This window comes from Elephas maximus, chromosome 3 (assembly GCF_024166365.1).
Source record: "Elephas maximus indicus isolate mEleMax1 chromosome 3, mEleMax1 primary haplotype, whole genome shotgun sequence".
Lineage (NCBI taxonomy): Eukaryota > Metazoa > Chordata > Mammalia > Proboscidea > Elephantidae > Elephas > Elephas maximus.
In genome coordinates this window covers 94,634,942-94,653,854 of record NC_064821.1, presented here as the reverse complement: position 1 = coordinate 94,653,854, position 18,913 = coordinate 94,634,942, and the positions used below count along the sequence as shown (strand labels likewise).

Below are 18,913 nucleotides of genomic sequence, written 5' to 3'. Positions count from 1 at the left end.
ATTTCCTTGCACTTAGACAGATTTTGCCTCTTTGAATGTATGCCGAATAAAACTTTCTTTTTGCTTTACGAAAAAAAAAAAGATATTGAAAAGATTAATTAAATGGAATGAAGGTGTGGTGAAAGCACTAAAATGAGAAGACCTGAGTTCTAGCCCCTATACCATCTCTTTGTGACTTTGGCTAGTGACTCTGTCTCTCAGAGCTGCAGTTTGCTCGTCTGTAAAGTGAGCATAATAACACCCACCTCACAAAATGAATGCAAGAATTATATTACATAATGTATGTAAAGTGCCTGGCACATTGCTTCCCACATAATAGATGATCAACACATGTTGGTGGTTTTTTTTTTTTTTTTTTTTGTCTTTTAGCCTAACAAGAGGGGAAATAATAGCAATTGTACAATATTGGGTTGTTGTAGAGATGATATTAATTTACAAGTCTTTCCCTCCTGTGGGCCTTTGCACATAATATTCCCTCTGCTTACCCCTCACTCTCCCCTCCCCCCAATTTCTTCCAGCCTGGCTAACCTCTGTGTCACCTCCTCCAGGAAGTGTTCCATGAGATCTCATCCCAGATTAGGGGCCTCTTCTGTGTCCCCTCAGGTCCTGGATTTCTCTCTGTTAAAATAAATGACATTACATACATGTTACAATATGGATGGAGCTTGAAGACATTATGCTGAATGAAATAAGTCAATCATAAAAGGACAAATACTATATGACTTGACATATATAAAAAGACAAGAACAGCAAATGTATAGAGACCAAAGTTTATTAGTGGTTACCAAGAGCAGGAGGGAGGGGGGAAAAGGGAGGTTATTACTTATGGAGTACTGAGTTTGGGTTTATAGTGATGGAAAAACTTCATTGATTAAGAGTGCAGTTGCACAGCCAGTTAATGGAATTGCTGTCAGTAAATCATACACCTGTAAAAAGTAATGACCCAAAAAAAAAAGAGTAGCTACTGAGGCTGCTTATGTACAACCAAACACCGTATGGGGTTTGGTTCCTTGGTTTGGAAGTTTAGGGTCATAGTTTCATGGGACATCCCAGTTAATCAGCCTAATAACATGTATAGTGCTTCTGTTCTACCTCCTGGTTCGCTGCATGGTGCCTGGAGTCTTAAAAGCTTTCAAGCAGCCATCCAAGGCATAATTGGTCTCTATTTGCCGGGAGCAACAGAAGAAGGAGAGTCAGGAATAGGAGGAGAATATGGAATGTGTAGCTAATTGCCTCCATGAGCAACTACTTTGCCATGAGACCAGAAGGACTGGATGGTGCCCAGCTACCGTTATTGACCATTTTGATCAAAGATTCTATAGAAGAATCCTGATCAAAGGGGGAAAAATGCAGAATACAATTTCAAATTCTTATGGAATCCGTACTTTTTGGAGGCATGGGGACTGCATGAACCCCTGAAACTGTTGCCCCAAGATGATCTTTAAGCCTTAAACCAAAAATACACCCTGAAGTCTTCTTAAAACCAAACAATAAAAACAAACAAAATAATAGTTTAGCTTAACCAGCAAAGAATGTCTGCCTTGAACATGATGTTCTTTTAAGATCCATCTATATGGGATCAGTGACAAGAGCAACTCAAAAGGTTAGACAGGAACCTTTAGGAGGTAATGAATTTATGTTAACAGGGGAGGAACAACCCAGAAAAGGAATGCGAGAACGGTTTTACAACTTGAATATTGTAATCCATGTCGCTGAATTGCACATAGTAGAAACCTGAATTGGTGTTTTTGCTGTGTATATTCTCAACAACAACAAAAAATAAAATAAATCATTTTTAAAAATAGACATTACAGTGTTACTGTTTCTTGTAGGCTGGATAGATGAATGGATGGCTGGCAGGCAGGCAGGAAGGAAGGGTGAAGGGGTAGAGGGATTGAGGAATGATTAACCGAAGCATGCGAGAGCATTTTGAAACCAGTTACACCAACGTTGAGCAGGCAGCAGATCCCAAGCTCACTGGACCCCAGAGGCTGGCCTCAGCTGGTCCTGACGCTATACCACCCCTTAGGGACCGTGCCTTGAAGCTCCCTCAACACCTAATCAGTCAGTCCCCTCATAGCCTCGCATCCTCCAGCGCTCTCTGCGCGTGGTACCCGACCATTGGCTGCGGCCTTCAGTTACCCCTGAGGCTGCAAATGGGAAGTGGCCAGGGGCGGAGTGCAGGTGTTCCCAACTCCTGCCCCAGGGTTTGGGTAGAGGCAGTGGTAGCAGCGCAGAGCACCTGGCCAGGTTACTAGCGCCCAGAGGCTGGGCGCGGGGACGCCGGGCTCTGCGGAATGAAGAGGCTGCGGTTGCTGCCGCTGCTGCTGGCGGCCTGCACCCTGGGGGCGCGGGTGCAGGGCCGGGTCTACTTACGCGAAGAATTCGAAGACGGGGGTAAGCAGCCGGGACTGGGTGGGGTGACAGAGCAGACCTGCTCTTCCTCAATTCCCTGTCCCTGCGTTCAGCCTGCCTTTCTCAGTTGGGACCCCGTTTACAGCCAGAAGGAATGTAGTTCAAATTCCTGCTCGCTACTTCCTAGCTGTATGATCAAGGATGAGTCGCTTTATCCTGTGTCTCTATAAAACACTGGTAATAATATGTTCCGAGAATTAAATGAGATAAAGTGTTTAAAGCATTGTCCTTAGTATATACTAGGTGTACAGTAAAATGTTCCCTTCCCTTCATCCTGAAAACTCAAACAACTGAACCCTGAAGAGTTGCTATGAGTCGGAATTAACTCGACAACATGCAAGAACAACAATCATAATAGTAAAAATGTCTGTGTCTCATCAAATACCAGAGCTCAGAGGACCTGGGAGGTCCCCTTGCCCAGCCTCCTCCCTGGAATGTCTCAGGAACATCAAGGGAATTACAGCAGAGCTTACTTATGTAAAGACAGACTTTCAATTTTGCTGATTTAGCCTGCAAAATATTCTGTGTGTGTGTGTAGGGGTATTGGGGTGCAGTGATAGGGCACTTGTTTGGATCTGAGCCCATGTTCCACCCTGAAAGCCTCATTAAGCCCCTTCCACGTTCTGAGACTTAGTTTCCCAATCTGTCATACAAGTAACACTGTGTGGAGGATAGCAAGGTGCAGGCATGGTGCAGAGAAAGAAGTGAATAATCCCTGGAAGGGAGGGGTGGACAGGAAGACTTAAGGGAGAAAATGAAACCCAGGCAGTATTTTGAAGGATGAGTAAGAGTTTATCAGATGTACAGGGATGGGAGAAGGGCATCCTGTCAGAAGAACGGCATGTACAAAGCTTCCAAGTTATGAAACAGACGCAGTTTTATTTTCAGGACAGGGTGAAGGGGAGGGTGGAGAGGCAGGCAAAGACCTGATTAAGGGAGCTAAGAAGCCTGGCCCCTGCCTACCTCTCCAATCTTATCTCCTGAAATTGGTGGGGAGTTAGTGAAGGTGTTAAGCAGGAGAGAAACAAGATCTGATGTAGGTATTAGAAAGACCACTTCAGCAAAAACATGGAGGATGAATTGTGAGGCTGACTGAAGTTGCAACTAGAGACAGAAAGATCATGGAGGAAGGGTGAGAGGGTATTTGTAATCTTCTTTGTGGAAAGTGGTGAGGTCTGCCCCAGAGCAGTAGTGGGAGTAGAGAGGAAGGGCCTGACAGGAGAGATGTTTAGGAGTTGGCTAAACAGTAGGATGCAGGAAGGCCTTCAGCTTCACCGGCTGGCTGTGGAGAAACCTTTTACAAGGCACAAGCCTCTTCCAAGGAGAGCTTGGTTGTCCCCCATTTTCTGATTGACCTCAGCCATCCTTTGCAGTGAGCCCTGCTGAAGCTAAGCTTCTGACTGCTAGCTCCCGGGCCCACCCCCCTCCCTGGGCTGGCTTTTACTCACATCTCAACTCTTCCTTCAGAAGGCAGAAAAAACATGCACGGACCTATAGTCACCTCCCCAAGGACTGAACACCACTTGCCCAATGTGGCAGGAGTGAAATGCCCAAGGATATTATCAATAAACATCTCTGAAATGCTCCATGGAATTAGGGCAAGAGGGGCCTCAAGAGTCAACACCCAAGACAGTCCATGAGGCTAAAATCAGGAGCAAAACCCAGCAAGCCTATCTGCATCAAAGTCAGTGCCTATCCCAAAGAGGTATCCAGGGAAGGATTACTGGATGATTGAATGATCTGAACTTTGACATACACACCCTCAAAAATTCGCGCCCCATGAAGAGAATTATTCCGAGAAATTTTCCTGAAATGGAATTTGTTGTTGTTTTGTGCCGTTAAGTTGATTCCAACTCATATCAACCCTAAAGGACAGAGTAGAACTGCACCATTGGGTTTTCTAGGCTGTAATCTTTATGGGAACAGATAGCCAGGTCTTTTCTCCCAAGGAGCCACTGGTGGGTTCGAACCACTGACCTTTAGGCTTGCAGCCAAGCGCTCAATCACTGTGCCACCAGGGCTCCTTGAAGTAGGATTTAGAGACATTTAATTGTTGAGGTCAAGTGTCTACCTTAAAGAGATGAACACAAAATGTAACAATTGTGCTGAAAAGAGAGATCAGGGACAAGTGCTAAGGGGCTGATTCTGCACACTGGTTAAGGAGGCTGGTTATGGGTCACCAGGATTCTGAGGTTTATCCTCAACTTAGCAAATCCAGAAATCCAGTACTGTTAGGGTACTCAGAGCTGGAAAGATTTAGGCACTGATTTGTTCTACCCAAACTCTTAAGAGGCAGATGTATAAACCAATTTTCCTTTTAAAACCTGCTCTTCCCCTAATCTTCTCAGTTTAAGTGGCCCAACTGTTCACGTGGTTGCTCAGGAAAAAAATCTGAGTCATTTTTTTATTCCTTTATTTTCTTCTTCCCCCACAACTAATTCATCAGCAAGTGCAATTGACACTGCCTTCAAAATATATTCCTAACTTGATCATTTATCTCCCATATTTATATTAATCCCACTCTCGTCCCTCACTATCATCTCTTGCCTGGACTGTTGTAGTAAACTTGTGAACAGCCTCACGTCTGTTTTTGCTTCCCCCTAGTCGATTCTCACATAAGTTTTTAAAATGAGCCATTTTAAATGTAAATCAGATTATATTATTCTGAAATTTAAAAATCTCCGCTGCTTTCCTCTTTAAATAAAATCTAATCTTCTTAACATGACTACAAGAATCTCGGTGAGCTGACCCTCGCCTACCTCTCCAATCTTTTCTCCTACTTGTTCATAGCATTCCAGTTGCATTGTTTTTCTTGCTCAACCTCATCTCAGGGCCTTTGCACTTGCTGTGACTTCTGCCTGGAATATCCTTCTCAAGCAGGGACAGATTAATCAGTAAGCAGGGTATGCACTGGCTTGCACTGAGCAAGGTACACAGGGGCTTAATTGTATTTACTTGCTAATCTGTAGTGAGCAATTTTACATGGGTTTCACCATATCTTGGCTGTGGTGGTGGAAAAGTGAAATTATGCTGCAGATTGGTAGGAAGGCACAAATGGGTCAGTGCATACCTCGCTTATTGGGAAATCTGGTCCTTCTTGTCATAGGTCTTTACATGGTTTGCTCCTTCTCATCATTCTTAAACATCTCCTTCTTAGAGAAACTTCTTCTTTACTATATCCACAGCACCTAGTAACAGTGCCTAGAACAGGCACACAGTAGATGCTCAATAATTTTTTGTTGAATGAGTGAATGAATTGCCCTGGGAAATGACCCTTTCCAGAGATCATAATCCTCATACTAGCCAAGGCAAACCCTTTCTGATTGTCAGAAACCAAACTCAGAACAGAATCATGAGTTAATCTTTACTGAATGCCTATTGTATACCAGGGAATTTTTTTTTTCTTTATATATATACATTGTTTTATCAAATCTCTCAACAGTTTTATCAGGAAGATGCTCTTTATCTTTTCGGTGATAAGGAAACAGGTTCAGAGAGGTTGATTGGTTTCCCAAGGTTACACAGCTAGTGTCAAAGCATATGGGAGGTCAAGTAAGATAAAGTCTGGAAAGTGTTCATTCCGTTTTATAGTTTGGAAGACTTTGATGACTCAGTGGAGTAGTGGAGCTAGAAGCCCAACTACAGTGAGTTGAAGTGTGGATGAGAGCTTAGGAAGTGAATACAACAGGTGTAGGCTACGTTTTGGAGAACTCTGCCTGAGGAAAGCAGAGTAGAGTTTAAGTAGTTAATTTGGGATGCAAAGTGAAGGTTAGCCTGTTAGGCTGAAACAGGTGGGGCTTTGTAGAAAGGCAAATGGCCAAGGGAGTTGAGAGGATTGAGCAAAGTGAAGGATCCACACCTCTTCCAACTTGACAAACTCTGCACATGGTACAGTGCCCAGCACATAGAAAGTGCTCAGTTAAGTTTGTGAAAAGGAGGAAGAAGGAAGAGAGGGAGGAAGGAATGTGAGAGCTAGGCTGGAAGAAGCTGGTTGACTGAAAAGAAATGGAGTGGGTCATAGAACAGGTGTTCTTCAAGTAACAAAGTGTGAGAACTGGAGGATAGGAGGCCATGGTCACGGAGGAGGGTGTTCGAAATTTCAGAGGTGGAATGATTTCTAGTGATGTTAAGTCCTAGGGTGTGGGTATTGCAGCAGGTGGCTAAACTAGGCTGGAGGGGAAGCTCAGAGGAAAGGGGAGAAGAGGGGACTGGGAGATCAGAGCATTGGATGGGTTGTCCTATAGACGGGAAAATCACCTGATGATGGTGGGTCTGAATGGAAAGGAAGACTATGAGTCAGATTCCAGAGTCTTCAGTAAGTGACAAGAGTGCCTGGGAGTGGTGGATGATCAGGGAAGGAGGGTGAAGCCTGACTGAGGACGTGGAAGATTCCATAGGTAGGCCCTCACCTGCAGTCTGCAAGAACCTCCCACCTCAACTCTGGAACCAGATACCCCAAGGGGCCCAGCCCAGTGGGTTGGGATGAGGCATTTTTTGCCACTGCTGCTCCCGTCCTGACCTGGTGCCCTGGTCCTGCTGGTGAAGGTGAGTACAGCCTTTCTGAGCCAAAGTAAGCAATACTGACCAATGGCCTTAAAAATATGCACACCCTTTTCCTGGGTAGCTCTATTTCTAGAAATTATTTTTCCCTAAGGAAATGATCAGAGATGTGAACAAAGCTCTATGCACATATAAACATAAAGTGAACGTTATCTATAGTTTTACATATTTAGAGACAGATTTAAGTGTCCAACAGTAGGGACCCAATTAAGTAAATTATAATACACATGTAAGATGTTTTAGAAGTGTTTAATGTCACGTGGAAATGTTTATGATCTCACATAAAATGTTAAAGCTACAAAATCATATATAAGGTATATCTTGTTGCTATGTAAAAGACGGTTGTGCGTAGAAAAAGGGATAGAAGAAAATGGAAAATCATGGAATTTCAGATGATTTTAATTTTTCTTTATTTTCAACAAAGAACTAGTGTTATTCTTTTAATTTAAAAAACTATTAAAAATTAAAAGAATTGTTCTTGTTCCTATTTTTTCTTGGGACTGTATTTCCTGCTCTTAATCTCTGGTTTTTACAGCTAAATTCTTGTACCTGATGCCTTGACCAAAAAAAAAAAAAAAAAAACAAAAAACCCACTGCTGTTGAATCAATTCCAACTCATAGTGACCTTACAGAACAGATTAGAACTACCTTATAGGGTTTTCAAGGCTGTAATCTTTATAGAAGCAGACTGTCAAATCTTTCTCCCGTACAGCAGCTGGTAGGTTCAAACCACTAACCTTTCGGTTAGCAGCCAAGCATTTTCACCACTGTGCCATCAAGGCTCCCTACCTCATGCCTTACATAACCTTTATTAAGCATAGTATTATTCACAAGGCATGATGCTTTGCACAATCCAATCCTCACCTCAATCCTGAAAAGTAATTATTATTTTTCCCAGCCTATAGACAGTAAAACTAAAGCCCCAAAAGCTGAATTATTTGTCTAAGGTCACATAGCTTTTAAGAGGTAAAGCCGGGGTTTGAACCCAGGACTACATGATATCAGAGCTATTTTTCTTACATTATTCCTGCTCCCTGCCCCACCGCTCTCTGAGTCCAGTGAGTTGAAGGCCTTCTTGCCCACATTTTAAGTGAGCTCAGCATCTTCAAGGAAGGTAAATCTTACATTCTTCAAATATCAGAACTGAAAGGGCCCTGAGAGCTCATCTAACTCCAAATGCCCTCCTTTTTCCCATTTACAGATGACAAAACTGAGGTTCAGAGAGGGGATATAACATGCCAAGGCCATTTCATGGATCCATGGCAGAGCTTGAGTCAGGCTATTCTTCCAGACTATTTCAGGCCACAGAGCAGCACCAGAGTGTGCCAAGCCTCTAACTGTACAGAAGGGGAAACTGAAACCCAAAGGAGAGGTGGCTTTCCCAAAGTCACACAGTAAGTCAGTAGCAGAGATAGGAGCTGAACCCAGGACCCCTGCTTCTATAAGGGATGCTTTGGCCACTGCTGCAATTTGCTAGGTGTCAGGTGGCCAGCAGGTAATGATACCAGTGGCCTCAGGAACGACATGGGCTTTTGGAATCCAGTGCCTTGCATAGGGCCTGGCACATTAAGACATGCAGGAATTGATTAGATGGAGAATCATCGTATTAATGATACAAATAAGTATGAAGGGAGGGTGAATGGCGATGGCATTAACCACTGTAAAAGTACAAACTCAGGCAGAAAGAAACTGGAATTCAGATGAGGGCCTGAATGATGCAGAAGTCACAAGGTGTGTGTGTGTGAATGTTAATTCTGCCAGCTCTCAGACTTGACCATGAAAACTTGGCTGAAGAGACGTTCTGAGAAAAAAGGCCTCTGTGCCCAGCTGGCTCAGACCCACTGAGGAGAGCCCCGCAGGGCTGAGGAACAGCCTGCTTCTCTGGCCCCTGACTGATAAGCAATTGGGACCGTCTGTGAATCGTGGATACTCGGACATGCTGAGCCTGGGAAAGAATCTCCCTGGACAGATGCCTAAACCAAAGAGGCCAGATCCAGCTGGCCTTTCCAGTTCTCAAGTACAAACCGATGGCAAGGAAACCTCTTGGGGGCTACAGGGATGTGGCAGCAAGAGCTAGGGCTTTGGCGTCAGGGAGATGAGACTTCAAGTCCTGGTTTTGCCACTTGCTTAGTAGATGACTGGATAATTTACTAACCTCTCTGGGTCTCTATAAAATAGGGGTGATTATCCTAACTGCCTTGCAGAGCGCTGTGAGAATTAATAAGGTGAGATACGGAAATGATATCTCACAGCTCCTGGAACAGAGTAAGGTCTCAGTGAGCACTGCTCCCTGTCCTCCCTCTTTGGTAGCATTCTACCCATGTAGCTAACCTGGAATGTGGCTCACTCCTTCTCTTCAGTAAAATTTCAGTTCAAATGTCATCTCGGCACAGAGGCTTCTAAAACATCCCATCTAAAATAATACCCTGCCACTCTTAATTTTCTTCATAGAATTTTTGTTAATGTTAGCTGCTGTCAAGTCAGCCCCTAACTCATGGCAACCCCATGCACGATGGAATGAAACACTGCCTGGTCCTGCATCATCCGCATGATCAGCTGCAGATCAGACCATTGTGATCCATTGGGTTTCACTGGCTGATTTTCGGCAAGTAGATTGCAAGTCCTTTCTTTCTAGTCCATTTTCATCTGAAAGCTCCACTGAAACCTGTTTAGCATCATAGCAATTTGCAAACCTCCACTGACTGTGCAGTGTACGAGGTGAATTGGCTGGGAATCAAACCCAGGTCTCCTGCACAGAAGGAGAAAATTCTACCACTAAGTCATCAAGCCCTCCAAATAGAATTATTACCTGATATTATATTTTATATTTATACACTATTTTGTATAAAGTTTGTCATCTTTCCCTCCAATTAAAATGTAAGCTCCATGAAGAAAAAGACTTTATTTTGTTCACCTCCCAGCATATAATTTTTTTTTTTTGTCAGTTCATTAATTTATTTAAGATGTGTGTATGGTCAGATTCATGAAGGTAATAAATCTCTTTTGTAGAGACAGATAATTACTTTAACGTGGCAAGACACAATAACATAGAACTTAATACAAAGTGAGCTTAGCATAGGCATGATAGGAAACAATAGAATTCAAGTATTAATAGAAAATAAAAAACAGTTCCCAATTACATAGTCATCGAAGAGAACACATTTAGAAGTTGAAACATTTGATATTTTCTCCTTCTAACAAGCTTGCCTTATTGCTAGATACTTTCCCACATTAAAATTCCACTAATGCCACCATATTCAGAATTCTAGGGAGCCCTTTCCCTTCTTGAAAATATTTTGGGGTTTCACAAAAATCGTTTGCCTGGCTCACTGGATTGAACCTCAAAGACTTCTTTGACACAAGTGTTATTCTGACCACGTGAACATGGTTTCCATTTTTTTTTTTGATAATTTTTATTGAGCTTTAAGTGAACGTTTACAAATCAAATCAGTCTGTCACATAGAGGCTTATATACACCTTACTCCATACTCCCACTTACTCTCCCCCAATGACTCAGCCCTTCCAGTCTCTCGTGACAATTTTCCCAGTTTCTAACCCTCTCTACCCTCCTATCTCCCCTCCAGACAGGAGATGCCAACACAGTCTCAAGTGTCCACCTGATACAAGTAGCTCACTCTTCATCAGCATCTCTCTCCAACCCATTGTCCAGTCCCTTCCATGTCTGATGAGTTGTCTTTGGGAATGGTTCCTGTCCTGGGCCAACAGAAGGTTTGGAGCCCATGACCGCCGGGATTCCTCTAGTCTCAGTCAGACCATTAAGTATGGTCTTTTTATGAGAATTTGGGGTCTGCATCCCACTGTTCTCCTGCTCCCTCAGGGGTTCTCTGTTGTGCTCCCTGTCGGGGCAGTTATCGGCTGTGGCCAGGCACCATCTAGTTCTTCTGGTCGCAGGATGATGTAAGTCTCTGGTTCATGTGGCCCTTTCTGTCTCTTGGGCTCGTAGTTATCGTGTGACCTTGGTGTTCTTCATTCTCCTTTGATCCAGGTGGGTTGAGACCAATTGATGCATCTTAGATGGCCGCTTGTTAGCATTTAAGACCCCAGATGCCACATTTCAAAGTGGGATGCAGAATGTTTTCATAATAGTATTATTTTGCCAATTGACTTAGAAGTCCCCTTAAGCCATGGTCCCCAAACCCCCGCCCTTGCTCCGCTGACATTTGAAGCATTCAGTTTATCCCGGAAACGGCTTTTGGTCCAGTCCGGTTGAGCTGACCGTCCATGTATTGAGTATTGTCCTTCCCTTCACCTAAAGTAGTTCTTATCTACTAAATAATCAGTAAAAAACCCTCTCCCACATTCCCTCCCTCCCCCCCCTCGTAACCACAAAAGTATGTGTTCTCAGTTTATACTATTTCTCAAGATCTTATAATAGTGGTCTTACACAATATTTGTCCTTTTGCATCTGACTAATTTCGCTCAGCATAATGCCTTCCAGGTTCCTCCATGTTATGAAATGTTTCACAGATTTGTCACTGTTCTTTATCGATGCGTAGTATTCCATTGTGTGAATATACCACAATTTATTTACCCATTCATCCGTTGATGGACACCTTGGTTGCTTCCAGCTTTTTGCTAGTATGCATATATCTGTTCGTGTGAAGGCTCTTATTTCTCTAGGGTATATTCCAAGGAGTGGGATTTCTGGGTTGTATGGTAGTTCTATTCCTAACTTTTTAAGAAAACGCCAGATAGATTTCCAAAGTGGTTGTACCATTTTACATTCCCACCAGCAGTGTATAAGAGTTCCAATCTCTCCGCAGCCTCTCCAACATTTATTATTTTGTGTTTTTTGGATTAATGCCAGCCTTGTTGGAGTGAGTTGGAATCTCATCGTAGTTTTAATTTGCATTTCTCTAATGGCTAATGATGGAGAGCATTTTCTCACATATCTGTTAGCTGCCTGGATATCTTCTTTAGTGAAGTGCGTGTTCATGTTCATATCCTTTACCCACTTCTTGATTGGGTTGTTTGTCTTTTTGTGGTTGAGTTTTAACAGAATCATATAGATTTTAGAGATCAGGCACTGGTCGGAGATGTCATAGCTGAAAATTTTTTCCCAATCTGTAGGTGGTCTTTTTACTCTTTTGGTGAAGTCTTTAGATGAGCATAGGTGTTTGATTTTTAGGAGCTCCCAGTTATCTGGTTTCTCTTCGTCATTTTTGGTAATATTTTGTATTCTGTTTATGCCTTGTATTAGGGCTCCTAAGGTTGTCCCTATTTTTTCTTCCATGATCTTTATCGTTTTAGTCTTTATGTTTAGGTCTTTGATCCACTTGGAGTTAGTTTTTATGCATGGTGTGAGGTATGGGTCCTGTTTCATTTTTTTGCAAATGGATATCCAGCTATGGCAGCACCATTTGTTAAAAAGACTATCTTTTCCCCAATTAACTAACACTGGGCCTTTGTCAAATATCAGCTGCTCATATGTGAATGGATTTATATCTGGGTTCTCAATTCTGTTCCATTGGTCTATGTGCCTGTTGTTGTACCAGTACCAGGCTGTTTTGACTACTGTGGCTGTATAACAGGTTCTAAAATCAGGTAGAGTGAGGCCTCCCATCTTCTTCTTCTTTTTCAGTAATGCTTTACTTATCTGAGGCTTCTTTCCCTTCCATATGAAGTTGGTGATTTGTTTCTCCATCACATTAAAAAATGTCATTGGAATTTGGATCGGAAGTGCATTCTGTGTATAGATGGCTTTTGGTAGAATAGACATTTTTACTATGTTAAGTCTTCCTATCCATGAGCAAGGTATGTTTTTCCACTTATGTAGGTCCTTTTTAGTTTCTTGTAGTAGTACTTTGTAGTTTTCTTTGTATAGGTCTTTTACATCTTTGGTAAGATTTCTTCCTAAGTATTTTATTTTCTTGGGGGCTACTGTGAATGGTATTGATTTGGTGATTTCCTCTTCGATGTTCTTTTTGTTGATGTAGAGGAATCCAAGTGATTTTTGTATGTTTACCTTATAACCTGAGACTCTGCTGAACTCTTCTATTAGTTTCAGTAGTTTTCTGGAGGATTCTTTAGGGTTTTCTGTGTATAAGATCACCAGCATATAATTTAAAGAAAAAAAAAAAAAACCCATTGATGTCAAATCGATTCTGACTCATAGTATATAATAAGACCTCAAAAAAATAAAGAATAAATGGATGGATGGATGAAATCTATTGAAGACAGCTGAAGCCTCTCCCTCTTCTCGTCTTGTCAGATGTGGCCATTCTGGTTTGGCAGGTGGAAAGAAAGTAAGCAGGCAGGTGAGCTGGTGGGTAGGTAAGCCAGGATGTAGGTCCATTGGTTTCACGTGAGCTGGGTGAATTTCTAGAGTGAAACACATTGACCCCGGAGAGAAGTGAGTACTCACAGCAGAAAAACAATGGTGGAGACAGAAAATCTTCAGAGCCAGACACATACTTCTATGTGCGTTATAGCCTGATGCAGATCTTGAGTCTTCAAGAAAGTTTAAATTTTGTTTACAAGAGGTCCACATCTTTTGCAATATCTAGAAAATTTTTCCATTGGAAATGGCTGACAAAATGTTTCCACCGAAGGAGATAAGCTTTAGTTGATCTAGCAAATTCTCTTTTACAGGATACAATCAGACGATGCTGAGTAAGAGCAGCAGATATGTATTTTTATCTACTTAGGCAAGCATTTTCTAAAGGACCTTTTCTGTCCCAGGCTCAGGAACAGGTGCTGGGAAAGGCACAGCTCCTGTCTTCAAAGCGTTTACCCTTTGTAATATGTGTCTTTGTATACCTATACACGTATATACAGATTTAGCTGCAAGCAATATTTACTGAGCACCTGTAATGTGGCAAACACTATGTTATATGCTATTTCATTTAATTCTCTCAGAAACTCTGTGAGTTAGGTAACCCTTTTCTGTAAATGAAGAAACTGAGTCTCATAGAGGTTAAAAATACTGCTGAAGCCTAGTGGCAGAGATGAGTACTTAACCTGGTCTTTTGGTTTGAGTTCTATCCCAAGCCAGACATGCTGGGAGGTGCAGATATGGAGATAAATTCATTTGACAGAGGAATCATGGTTGTATGGCTCCCTTGATTCTGTATCTCTACAGGCTTGGATGTGATTGTGTGCATCTATCAGCTAGATATGCCAAGTCCAAGCCACTAGTTACTTTTTGTTGGGTGTATCTCTGGGGACCTATAGATATTTGGCCTATTTGAAGAAAAGACTTAGAAAAGGTGAAAAGGTGGTAGCATCTATAAGAATGGCATGGCAGGCGCTTCTGACTTCCTCTAACTTCACGAAAGGGAGAGAGATTCACCATCAACATCAACAGCCCAAAGCTGATTAACTGAGGTGAGGGTCAGATGTACCTCCCCTCTCCAACCTTTTTACCAATTCACCAGTCATCCCTCCCATGGCATTCTGTACTGCTCTGCTATGTTCGATAATTTGTTGTAATGGCCACACAGAACTCACAGATAATATTCATGATTATGGAGTTTATTAGGGAAGTAACAGATTATAATTCAGGATCAGGAAGGACTCAGGATACAGTTCTTAGGTCAGGACAGCTTCTTGGCCGTACCCACAGGCCGGCCTCTCCCTGGCCCTTGGCCTCTAGGTTCCTTGGTCCTATTGGGCTGGCCCAGCCTCTGCCCTGCAAGTGTTACAAAGCTCTTTAGCTCTACTGATAAGTGCCCAGAGGCACTACACTCCTCCAACAAGCCTCAGCCCAAAGGCACTCAGCTCTCTAGCAAAGTGAGTCTGCTAGCCTAGCTCCACCAAGTGCCCAAAGGCGCCCCACTCCATCAGCAAACCGCCTGCCTGAAAGCGATCAGCCTTCTTGTTCGATGGGCCTGGAAGACCCCAGCACCATCTCCTGCCAGCCTCCTGGTTCTGCTGCCTCTGCTGCTGCCACTTCTCTGCTGGTGCTTCTTGACTTCTCTAGTATTACAATTCTCTCTTTCTGTCTCCTGGGTCTGGGAGGTCTCAGCACAGTGATCCCGGGTCCAAAGGACCATTCCACTTCTAATTCTTCTTTCTTGGTGGTAGTGGCCCCCCTCCCCCGCTCATATCTCTCCTTTTATCTCTTGTAAGATAAAAGGTGTGACTCAAGTAAAGGCATGACTTGAATAAGGGTGGTGATCTGAGTCACATCTTCTAGTAAGGTGGTGACTCAAGATACATCCCACCCTAATCCTGCCTCATTAACCTAACAGACAAATCATTCCCAAATGGGACCATAACCACAGGCATAGAGGCTAGGATTTACAACACATGACAAAATAGAGGATAATTACATTAGGCGACAAGATGGAAGATGACTACATCATTACATAACTGCCAAATTACATCATTAAATAACTACCAAACCACTGAAAATATAGCCCAGCCAAGTTGACACATAACCTTGACCATCACAGTTTCCATGCACCTTATTTGCATAGTCCCACCCAGTTATTATTTGGGAGTCACAAAGACTATGGCTAGAAGGGCCATATTAATTCTGCCATATAGTATAACCAAAAAAAAAAAATTGCTGTTGAGTTGAATCCGATTCATAGCGACCTTATAGGACAAAGTAGAACATAGGGGTCAAAAATACAGACTGGTATTGCATAGGCCTGGGTCTGAGATTGGCTTACCCACTTACTTATAAACTTGGCTCTTGGGCAAGTTTCTCAGTTTTGCTTCCCTCAGCTTTGGAATGGAGAAAAAATAGGACATTCATTACAAAGCTAATATAAGCATGCAATAAGAAAATGCATGCAAAGTACTCAGCACAATGCCTAACATATGGTTGGTAAACAGTAGATGTTATTGTTACACTTTTTGTTTCTCCATAGCACTTTTTCTTGATCTTTCTCTTCTTCCAGAGGAGAGACAGTGTTTGAAATCAGACAGGTTTGGATTCACTTATTAGATGCAAAAGAGAACGAATGCAATACCTGTTTCATAGCATTGTCCCTGGGAATAAATGAGGTGAGGTTTTTAGGGAGCCAAATGCAGGAACTAACATTTAATAACAAATCTTTTGACTTGGGCATCAATCCTTATCTTTCATTTGGTCAGCTATGGTCAGGGAAGCAGGATCTTCAGGCAGAAAGAACCTGCTGGGGTCCTTCCTTTAGGGGGAGTGGTGGGCGGGTAAGGCGGACACCAAGATGCCCTGGCCTAATACTGAGACCTTGGGAGAGGCAGAGAAAGCCCACGGAAAGCAAGTCCAAGCTCCATGGGTCTCATGAGGGAAACTAGTTGACTGGTCAAACCTGAGTAAGAGGAGCTGACAAAGCCAGTTCAGAGTGGTTTTCTTAGACATGTTTTGATGTGGGGTATTTATGGGCAGAGCTAAGGTAGTAACTCTAAATATTGGGGAGAAGATTTGAGAAATAGTCATTCAGCTGCAAGAAGGAGATGAAATAAAGGCTACCCCCAAGGCTTCTTCTGTCTCAAGATGCCAAATTGCCCTGTGACTTTGGGACCATGGTGAGCCCAGGAGGTAGGAGTCGGCAACTCTAAGGTGTGAAATCAGAAAGGCACTGAATGTTTGGATGGGGCACCAGGTCCCCCAAAAAATGCCCATTCGTCTAAATGCCATCTTTGCCAAAGCAAAACAAATTTATCAGCATCTCCTTGAAACTGCAAGGGAGAGTCTAAAAAGTTTAAGCAATAAAAAAGGGTATCTGGAAATTGAATGAAGAATATCATTGCGAATTCAAGAAGTATAAAATGGTATTGCTGGTCTATTTGGTGAGCTAATTTTTTAATTGTATTTTAATAAATATAAAAATACATATAAGGATTTAGTCTCTCTAACAAGATTTTTCCATCTACTTTTATGAGAATAAATGTCTCATGCCTTTCAACTATACATTCCCATGGTGGTTTTTAGGACTTAGCACACATGGTAAAGGGTGGGATGGAGCATCAACATGATGAATGGTGGGATTCAGGTAGCAGACAGTGAGGGGAATTTCAAGAATATTGGAGTCACCTCCAGGTATTCCCTTATCTTTTTCCTAAAGCTTGGTCAGCCTTAGCTGCATTTTATTGTCTTTAAGAAAACACAGATCATTTCTATGTGTTGCCTTTTTTCTCCTCTGCCTCATAGATGGATGGAAAAGCAGATGGGTGGAATCTAAACATAGTCCAGATTACGGTAAATTTCAGCTCACTGCAGGAAAATTTTATGGAGACAAAGAAAAAGATAAAGGTAAATACTGGAATTCAGGAACATAGTAACTGACTGGAAAAATTCTGACTTCTATACAATCGTATTTATCCATGATCACCAATTCAGTTCTTTTTCCTAAAACACAGAAGTAGTAGATGGAGAAGGATGAAATCTCAGCAAAACAGTAATGACTATTTTTTTATTGGTTGGACAACAGGCATTTAAAACTAAACCCTTCCTAAGTACGTTATTCCGATTGATGCTCCCAACAACACTATGAGGAGGTTACTATTATTTTCCCAGTTTTGCAGAGTGGCCTCAGAGAGATTAGACTATTTATCCAATGCTACATATACAGCTGGCAAGAGGTGGGACTGAAATTTGACTCTGGATCTGACTCCAGGGACTGTGTTCATCATCACTGACAATACCACTTTCCCCAGCCCTGTTGTTGCTGTGTGCTGTTGAGTTGATTCTGACTCATGCGACCCTATATGACAGAGTAGAACTGCCCCATAGGGTTTCCTAGGTTGTAATCTTAGGATTTTTCAAATAATACTCTGCACTTGAAACAGGGGAAAGTACTGTACAACCTCCCAATATTGCTCTTTCCTAAAGCGTCTTGGTATGGTGAAGAGTGGAGCAGGCAAACTGAGGGTAACTCCCAGCTCTATGATTTATGGGCTACATGATTTGGACAAATCTTTTTGCTTCCTTGAGCCTTGATATTAACGGAAATAATAATCATCACCTGCAGTGCTCATTAGTGCTGTCCTAAGAGTCAAATAATGTGGAAGAAGGGCAATCTCTGAAGACAAGGTCTATAGGCATGAGTTTTTGTCTGAGGAAGTTTTGTCCTATAAACAGAATCCATTGATCTGATCATCCCCTGGAGTGATTTCCCATCATGTCCCTCCTGGCTACTGTTATGAATCTCATTTTCATGCTTATTAGAGGAGAGAATGAGAACTGGTTTGGGCATTTGAGATCTGATAGGAGAGAGTTGGAGACTGAGTCACTCATGGGCCACTTGTGCTTTGGTGGCTCCGAGGGCAGTCTGTACAGGTACCATGACCTGTTTGATGGGCCACTTGTGCTTTGGTGGCTCCGAGGGCAGTTTGTACAGGTACCATGACCTGTTTGATTCCTTGGTTGTTGTCGCTCCCAAGTCATTCCACTCAGGTTCCTGTTGTCTAGAAAGACCCTTGGCGTTCTAGAAGAACCCTGTTGTCTAGAAGGGCCCTTGAACAAAAATGAGGTTGGGGGGATTATATTGGGCTACATAGCAAGTTTTTGGCAGAGCCAAGACTCAAAATTAGGTCTTTTGCCTATGGGCTCAGAGCTGTTTCCGTTGTGCCTGCTCTCTCCTCCATGAAGCCTCCCCTGGCTACTCAAGCCCCACCTGAGATCTTGGAGGAAGTAAGCATATTCTTTAAAATGTAGACAGCTCCCAGTGCAATATCTTCTTCCTGGCTGCTGTTATGAATCTCATGAAAATGCTTAGCACAGAGCCTGGTGTGCAATAGATGCAAGGGACATTGTCTGAATCAGGATCCATGACCTTTGAGCCTTCTTATAACTTAAGACATTTTTATTGATCCTCTCCTCTATGTCAGGCCCTGCTGTAGATGCTAGGAATGTAAGATGTCCCTGCTCTTCAGGAAATTAAAAATTATTCAAAGAGTCTGAAATAATCCTTGTTGCAATGTAGCGTGACCCAGGGAAGTACAGAGAACTGTGGGATTGTGAGGGAAGGATGCTCACCCGGCT

The 18,913-nt window shown here is 42.6% G+C and overlaps 1 pseudogene; it reads left to right on the top strand.

The window, feature by feature from the left end:
• The first annotated feature begins 2,297 nt into the window (after positions 1 to 2,297).
• Positions 2,298 to 18,913, top strand: part of LOC126071324 (calreticulin-like) — a 46,955-nt pseudogene continuing 30,339 nt past the window's right edge.